This window comes from Sceloporus undulatus, unplaced genomic scaffold, assembly GCF_019175285.1.
Source record: "Sceloporus undulatus isolate JIND9_A2432 ecotype Alabama unplaced genomic scaffold, SceUnd_v1.1 scaffold_19, whole genome shotgun sequence".
In the NCBI taxonomy this organism is placed as follows: domain Eukaryota; kingdom Metazoa; phylum Chordata; class Lepidosauria; order Squamata; family Phrynosomatidae; genus Sceloporus; species Sceloporus undulatus.
Window position 1 is genome coordinate 1,416,958 of NW_024802941.1, and position 8,738 is coordinate 1,425,695.

The 8,738-nt window shown below is 40.6% G+C and overlaps 1 long non-coding RNA gene and 1 other non-coding gene across 3 annotated transcripts; both read right to left on the reverse strand.

Moving 5' to 3' along the window:
• LOC121917468 lies at positions 1-5,254 on the reverse strand. 2 transcript variants are annotated; one of them, XR_006101034.1, is made up of 7 exons: positions 5,206-5,254; positions 3,314-3,367; positions 2,575-2,634; positions 1,713-1,740; positions 1,417-1,491; positions 1,061-1,124; positions 1-212 (listed from the first exon to the last, which is right to left on the reverse strand). It is a non-coding gene; the product is annotated as an uncharacterized LOC121917468 (long non-coding RNA). The 2 variants fall into 2 exon arrangements; XR_006101033.1 differs by having other exon boundaries at positions 1,057-1,124.
• LOC121917485 lies at positions 1,593-1,665 on the reverse strand. Its single transcript, XR_006101039.1, has one exon. It is a non-coding gene; the product is annotated as a small nucleolar RNA SNORD50 (small nucleolar RNA).
• Positions 5,255-8,738: the final 3,484 nt, after the last annotated feature.

The window sequence follows — 8,738 nt, forward strand, 5'->3', positions numbered from 1 at the left end:
GAAGTTTCAGTATTATTTATTAAAACTTGATTCTAGATGCAATACTGAAGATAAAAACCAGCCATTAGACATACACTCAATGAAGTTTAAAAATATATATGTAGTGCCAGTTCCCAAACTAGTCTGCTTAAATACTTGAGGCTGTTTGGAACACTCAAGATGTGACTTCCTCAGGGTAACTTCAGATCATGCTCCCATTTGGCTTCTTATCACTAAAAAAGAAAAGGATATTACAATTGGGTGAGTGCAGATTAATGTATTCTGTTAAATTAAGACTGTATACTATGTAATCTTACTTATAAATTCAAATAAGCTTAGATTTCTAGTAACAGAAATGCACCTTTGTATTTTCCACTACTAGAGATCAGGGCAGTTCAGTAGCATATCTGGAGGGTAACTCCCCATCCCTAAAAAAATCTACCACAGGCCACCATCCCTACCAAAACTGATAATTGTATCATTGTACTTCATTTAGTACACTGCTCCCTCGGGTTACGAAATTAATTCGTTCCGCGGCCGCTTTCGTAACCCGAAAAGCCTTCGTAAGCCGAAATGCCATAGGCGCTAATGGGGAAAAGCCGCGTTTCGTGCGAAAAAGCGCCGAAAAGCACCAAAAATTTTTTTCATAACCCGAAAATACATTCGTAACCCGGAACAATTATTTCCAATGGGATTTTTTCGTATCCCGGAAATTTCGTAACCTGGGTATTTCGTATCCCGAGGTACCACTGTATTTTCATTAAAATAAATGCTTGGTGTGGTGAGTGTGTATTCCTTTTAATTAATTGTACACCTCAGAGTACAATTTCCTGTTTTGGGAAACCATTAATTTGGCAACCAGGGAGAGCATACCACCTGCACACTAACTGCTTCTGTACTAGACATTCCAGTTTCACTCACTTCAGATTCTTGTGAATCTCCTTACATACTTGAAGGCCTTCAATTACTTTTAATTTAATCATGACATATTCATGCACTGGATGTCACCACAGACCTATTATCTCAGTCCTATTGATCATTAGTTTTATTTTGCATTTTCCAATTTGAATGACTTACTTACTTTCCTTTGCCCATAAGCATCGTGAAAGTGACTCAGATTTCAGCCTCAGGACTCCCTCATGTCACTGTCCAAAAAACAATGCGACATTTTATTAGCTTTATATTCTGTTGAGCTGATATCTGCACATATACACTTTTTCCCATTTTACAGATCCTGGACACCAATACAGTTGAGGTAACCAGTAATTACTGAAATGTATGCTTATTCAAATACACCAGTGTATTTAATGCATACTCCTTTCCTATAAGCACAGTGAAGACAGCAACTTTAATTATCATAAAACTAGCAGTCCTTCGCCTAAGCCAGGTTTCGCAGGAAATATGGACACACTTAATAATCCAAGGTATTATACTTACTTGCTGTAGTCTCTAATCAAAATTGGAAGCCTTGAACTGTATCACCCAGTTGCTTCCTGGATTCCAGCTGCCAACCTAGACATTAAAAAGTACACAGAAAACAGCATACATATAAATAGAAGCTACTAGGAATGTTTTCTGCAAACCAAATAGCAAATTTATTAACTACTAGTGTAACCTCAGAAGCCGGATCCATAATGGCAGTTTTTCATCAAAGAAATCAGGTTCGGGATAGGCTCATCAATGGTTAGATCAATGCTAACTACTTACTGAATACAAGTTTTTAACACACTTACCTTTATCCTTATACATCTTTTGTCAGGTCTGAAAAGACAAAATATAAGGTTTGTAAAGTATTTATTCCTTCTTTTTATTTCTCCTAATTATGTCAGCAGGAAATCAATGGTATAGCCCTATGTGGCAGTTTTTTCCAAATGTGCATGCCCAACAGAACAGATACTACAAGCAAATATCCCATCCCATTCTCCTGCATAGTCTGAAAAATTTTAAAATTCCTCCCCACAGATCAATGGGTACAAAAAGTGATCATCTGAGCTCAAAGCAATTCCAAATTTAATGAATGTAATCCTAATATGCTGAAGACACACTAGGATCTAAGAAAACTTGCCAAGTCTTAAAAAACTTATGGACACTTGTTCAGGGCTAAATATATTAACTACAGTGGTGCCTCGGGTTACGAAATTAATTCGTTCCGCGGCCGCTTTCGTAACCCGAAAAGCCTTCGTAAGCCGAAATGCCATAGGCGCTAATGGGGAAAAAGCCGCAGCTCTGCCGCGGCTCCATTTAAAATGGCGCCGGAGTTTTTTCGTAACCCGAAAAAACTTTCGTAACCCGAAACAATAATTCCCTATGGGATTTTTTCGTATCCCGAAAAATTCGTAACCTGGGTATTTCATATCCCGAGGTACCACTGTACTGCATGCAAAATGAAGTCAATAGAGGTATGCATTCTCATAGTGATCATAAAATCCACTTTGTATAGAGCTAGTCATGAAGGTAAGATAACTGCTTTAGGACTGGTATTTAAGCCAGTCAATTCACACTGCAGCACCTCCAGGCAGAGCATTCTGTGGGTTCCCCTGTATCCATGGTAGACTTAATAGTTTTTATTTTCATTTAAAAATTTTTTTAACATACTCAGGGTCAGTCGTTCTTATCCATCAAATCCTCTTCTAGGTATGCAGATGTTTCCATAATCTGAAAACAAATTGCAGAAGTTCAGAAGTAGAAAAGTACCCAAACTAAGTCAAAGGAAGCAGTTTCTGTGATCCAGAATAAGAAAAACTAGAATTTTCATGTAAGTATCAAGCTAAGACTGATACCACTGCCAGAATTCTGTATATTCAATTAAAAAGCTTTTAAAATCATATATATTAATGGGCTTGTTGTACACTTACAGGTGTGTGCATGTGCATGCATGCACAAGGCAAGAGTGTTCACAAAATTATGCATCCAAGATACTACGAACTAGTGTAGTGGCTAATAACATGATATGTGTGGCACATTTTTAAGATTAAGGCTCTGTACAAATGGGCAGGAAGGGGTGACAAGACGCCTTCCCTTTCTGCCCCGGATTGGTACTGTGGTAAATCATGGCGCCCAGCAGCCCTTACCCCACCTGCAGGATGGCACCTTTTGCCCATCTGTACCTAAGTTTCACTGTCTTGACAAAATGTCCACTAGTCTCACCATAACTAATATGGGATAACAATCCTATAAAGAGATGGCTATAATTCCATATAAAAACTTCTGCAAGTATAGTCAGGAGATGCTGTTCTAACACTTACTTTCCATGAAATTGTCTAGAATTTGATTTCCAAAATAGTTTTAAATGTGTAAATATGAAATATTTTCAAGTTAGGCACTTGAGACTTACCAGAGATCATTTTGTACTGTAGCAATACTAATATAGCTTTTAAACTCATAGTTCCTGAAATAAAAATGAAATCAGATAATTAAAAATCAAATAGGACACTACAAGTTACCTCATTTCATATGTAAGTATTCAAATAAAACTCTGGGGTACATTTTAGCCATATTGAAACATTCTTTTTAAATTTTTACTTATGGCATTTACTTTCAAGCAATTGCATTTTACAATTCTTTTACAACTAAAGCTGCATAATTGTACAAAGCCACAAATGATAGAAACAGGAAAGTTAAGCTATATAGATTTAATAATTAACTATGTAAACTGCTCTGAACAAATTGGCCCACTACAGTGAACTCTTAACAGCTCAGAATCTGAAGAAAAATCATTTCCCATCATGCTATACTCATTAAATCAATAAAACAACAATGCCAACACACATATTTTAGGCATTTTGGTTGGCCCAATAAAGACATCACTGTTTTTTTGGATTGCTATCGTACTTTGCAGTATGGCCACCGCTGCTACCCTGGATGTTTCCTGTATTACTTGAGGCATTCCTATTACTGAGTTTCTTACAACCGAAGTTAAGACAGAATAATGTTAAAACAGAGATATGGAACAGTACGCATGTGGCAACCCCATGAATTTAGACCACTGGCTCCCAAACAATGGCCCTCCAGAATTTCTGTTGGCCAAGGTGACTAAGGCTTCTGGGAGATGAAAAGTCACGACCAAAGTGTGGGAACCACTGTTTTAGATCATTAATCTTCAGAGGCAGTTTTGCCAACTCCTCTCTCTACTATGAATACTCTAAGCCAGTGCCCTAACTCTGCACTTAAGAGATTTTGGACTTCAGCTCCCAGAATCCCAGACTCCTGGCCAACATGGCTGAAGCTTGCTCAAAATCTCTTGAAGGGTGGTTTGGGGACCACTGCTCTAAATAAATAATAGAGGAGCATTTCCTTCAGCTGCTATTAGACTCTTAATGGTCAAATATAAATACATTTCTTCATAACCAAGAAAAGGGCCATTTATCTCAATCCAGGGCGACCAGGCCGCCTCCTTTTCCCAGACCTCTCCAATATTTCCCAGTCCAGAAGGAATTTGAAAATGCCTTCCATTTCGAGCATGGCTAAGAGGCATGGATTTATATGAGTCCTTTTAGGTTTTATTTGGGAATACTCTCCATTGTTACTTTTTTCCCTTGAAGGTCCTCCATTTTGTAGTGCCTTATCCTCCTCAGCAGTGAGGACCATCTGGTCTCCTGTATGTAGGGCATTGCCCCCAAAAATGTGTCCCTTCAAGAGATTTTGGGCATCAGCTCCCAGAAGCCTTAGCCATGTTGGCCAATATTCTGGGATTCTGGGAGCTGAAGTCCAAAGTCCCTTAAAGAGCACAGTTTGGGGGCACTGCTGTAGAGGATGGGCACCTACATTTTCGGCCAAATCCCTACCACTCAGGTCCAATCCACACTGCAGAAATAACCCGGTTTGACACCGCTTTAACTGCCCTGGCTCAGTGCTAGGGAATCCTGGGAACTGTAGTTTGTTGTGGCACCAGAGCTTTCTCTGACAGAGGTGGCTCAATGTCTCACAAACACTACACTTCCCAAGATTCCCTAGCACTGAGCCAGGGCAGTTAAAGCGGTCTCACACTGGGTTATTTCTGCAGTGTGTTTTGGACCTCCGTCTCCGCTGCTTTTGCTACCCTTCCCAAGGCAGCTACAAGAGAAAAGGCATTAATGCCGATTAAGCGTGTCTGGAAATAAAAACAAAAGAGTATGAGTAGTAAAAGAAAAAGCACCGACAAAGAATGCCTCTGAAGCATAGGCAAGGGAGGGAGGGAAGAAGAGCAACAGACACACAAAATGGCGGCAGCGCTGATCCGAAACCCACCTCTCTATCTAAAGAGCAGCCTCCTTCTCCTCCCGCGCGGCGATCCGAAAGAAAGAACGGGGCCCTACAGGAGCCTTATATAGGCACCGCAGAACGAAAACGAGGCTGGCTCCGCCCACACAGCTCTCATTGGCTACTGAGAAAGGGGCGTGGCACGGAGAGGGGAGGAGGTATGAAGGCATTGTTTTAAAAAACGGAATCATAGAACTAGAAATCCGTTTTAAGGCGGGCTCCGCTGGTGACTTCTTTCCTCCTCTATGGTTTTGACCGCTCTCTGTCCGCCATCTTCTCTCCCGGAGCTGCCCGTGCCAAGGCTGGACGAAGAGACCCGGAAGCGAGGTGGCCGCGTGCCACTCTACACTTTGCAGCTGGGAGGGAGTGGTTCTCCTTGAATACAGTTTATTGTCCCTCAATCACTTCAGATCGAACAACACACAGCAGGAATCGTTCAGTTTGAGAGTGCTTTATTGGATTATTTCTGCAGTGTGTTCTGGTCATTCGTCAACGGACTTTGTTGTGCATCCGCACTGAAAGAACAATCCTGTTTGAGACTGGTTTAAGGCTAGGGAATTCTGGGAATTGCAGTCTTGTGAGACATTTCGGTCCACTTCAGAAATAACCCAGTTTGAGACCGTTTTAACTGTCCTGGCTCAGTGCTAGGGAATCCTGGGAATTGTAGTTTATTGCGGCACCAGAACTCTCTCTAACAGAGAAGGCTAAATGTTTCACAAAACGACAGTTCCCAGGATTCCCTAACATTGTGCCAGGGCAGTTAAAGAGGTCTCAAACTGGGTTATTTCTGCAGTGTGTTTTGGACCTTAGCCTTCTCTCTCAGAGGGGTCTGGTGCCACAACAAACTACAATTCCCAGAATTCCCTAGTACAAGGGGAGAAAAGGTGCCAAGGAATGATCCATCCAATCTCCTTAAAAATAAATAAATTACCCTTACCATACACACACACACACACTTGTCCGTCCATATTTGTTAGGATTAGGGGCACAAGACCCCCGTGAATGTGGAAAAAACCGCAAATAACCAAAATACCATGCTTTTACCTGAGAGGACGCCAATCTAGGTATCCCTAGGTCCTCCAGTGCAACGTCCGACAGACACTGACCATAGAACAGCATTGGAGGAGCTACAAAGGCCTAGTAGAGTATTCTCTCTAGGAATCTCTGGGTCTTTCAGTGCAACGTTTAGTTAAAGTTGACCATAGAGTTGCACTGGAGGAGGACCTAGATGTTCCCAGAGAGAACGTATTAAACAAATCCGTGAATAATCAAAGCCGCAAATATGGAGGGATAATCTCTTGATTTTCTGTCCTTCTCTACCAGTGAATATAACAGTCACAATTTCAGCTTCAAGTTGTGTTTCTATTCAGCCTCTGCGGGTTATTTATGTCTTATGTAGTCATTTATTGTAGTTATATGCCATATTTATTCTCCATTGCCTTCATGATGAGGAGCTGGCATGGCGTAGTGGTTTGAGGGTTGGACTATGATTCTGGCGACTAGGATTCGAATCTGGGCTCGGCCATAGAAACTGACAGGGGAATCTTGGGCAAGTAACCCTCTCTCAGCCTCATGGGAAGGCAGTGGCAAACCTCCTCTGAACAAATCTTACTAAGGAAACCCCATGATAGGTTCACCTTAGGGTTGCCATGAGTAAAAAAATGACTTGAAGGTACAGAACAACACAATATTAAGCCTTCATGATAAAGGGGTGAGGAGGTCCAAGAGTATGTGAAGGAAATAATGGAGCTGGAGATGAACCTAGGACCTTTTCAGGCTAGACAGTATAAATGAACACAAGGACTCAGGGAGACCAGGGTCCAATCCCTACTCAGTCATAGAAACCTACTGGGAGGCTTTGGTTTCAACTTAACAGGAAGGTAATGGCAAGCATCCTCTGAAGAAATCTTGCCCAGTAAACCTTAGTGTAGTGTAGGCCTTCAAGACATGCAACCACAATTTGATCATCTCAGCTTCCAGGGAGATTTCTGGCTTAGGATCCATTTGTTTGTCTTTTTGTCCATCCATGATATTCTCAGCACTATCTTCCAGCACCAAATGCATTGATGTCTTTCTTATTAACTTTCTTCACTGTCCAGCTCTCACATCCAGTCATGGTGATGGGAAATACAATGATTTGGACTATTCTAACTTTAGTGCTCGATTGGTATATCTTTACTGTTCAGGATCTTGTCTAGTTCTTTCATAACTTCCTTTCCCATTCCTAGTCACCAAAATCATGCTCAAAATTCTGTAGCATAGACTCCAATCATACATGAAGAGAGAAATCCCAGAAGTGCAAGTGGGATTCGGGAAAGAAAGAGGCACTACGGACCAAGTTACAAACATAAGATGGTTAATGGCATACACCAAGGAATTCCAGAAGAAAACCAGCATGTGTTTTATAGCAAGGTTTTTGACTGCATTGATCAAGAAAAGGTATGTAACACTTCTAAAGCCATGGGAGTGCCAGAACATTTGACAGTCCTGATTAGAAATCTGTACTCAGGACAAGAAGCAACTGTTACAACAGAATATGGAGAATCAGAATGGTTTCCTATTGGCAAAGTGGTCAGGCAAAGCTGCACTTTATCATCCTACTTGTTCAACTTGTACACAAAAAATCTGAAGAGCAGGTTTAGATTCAGAAGGAGGAGGAGTGGAGACAGGAAGGATATCAACCGTCTAAGATATGTGGACACCATACTACAAGCAGAAAACATCATGGACTTGGAACGATTGCTAAAGAAAGTCGAAGAAGAAAGTGCGAAGGCAGGCTTAATGCTAAACATAAACAAAAAATAATGACAATAGTGGATCTACATAAATTCAACCTAGACAATGAGAAAATAGAAAAAGTTTAAGATTCCCCCCACCTTGGATCAAACATTGATCTCTGCTATACTACTGACAAAAAGCTTGATGTACAAATGCTTGCAGTTACCTCAGGGTGGAGCTGTTGTAGTCTGTCTTGCTATGACTACAATTTACAATTGTGAATGGATGACAAACAGGCTACCCCACACAGCCATACAGCAAGGAAATCCTAATCTGAAGAGAGTGGGCTGTCTGTTGTCATATACAGGGACTTGATACACAAGAACAAAATAAAGTAACCTTGATTGGGTTCATTGATGCCTGCCTGTCACACCAACTCAATATTTCTCCAGACCTAACAGCATGAGATTTTCCTGAAAGGATCATTGAACTTTGCCAGCATAGCAGCTTTTGGCTTCATATGAATCTCATCTCAGTAACAACCCAATTCGAAGAGCGCTATTAGAAACATGGAAAATGATCAAAATAAAGTTCTATTACAAAATACCAGGCTGGGTATCAACCCAGGAAGCCTTTGCTAATAGATGGGATTCAGAAAAATACTGGTTAAGATATAGTGAGATTGTAAAAATAAATGAAAAACAAGAAATATATATATGAAATCTAGAGAGGAACTAATTAAAGAAAACAAGGAAATAAATTGGTACAGCTATTATGAATGAAATATAGATTTAAAGAAGATG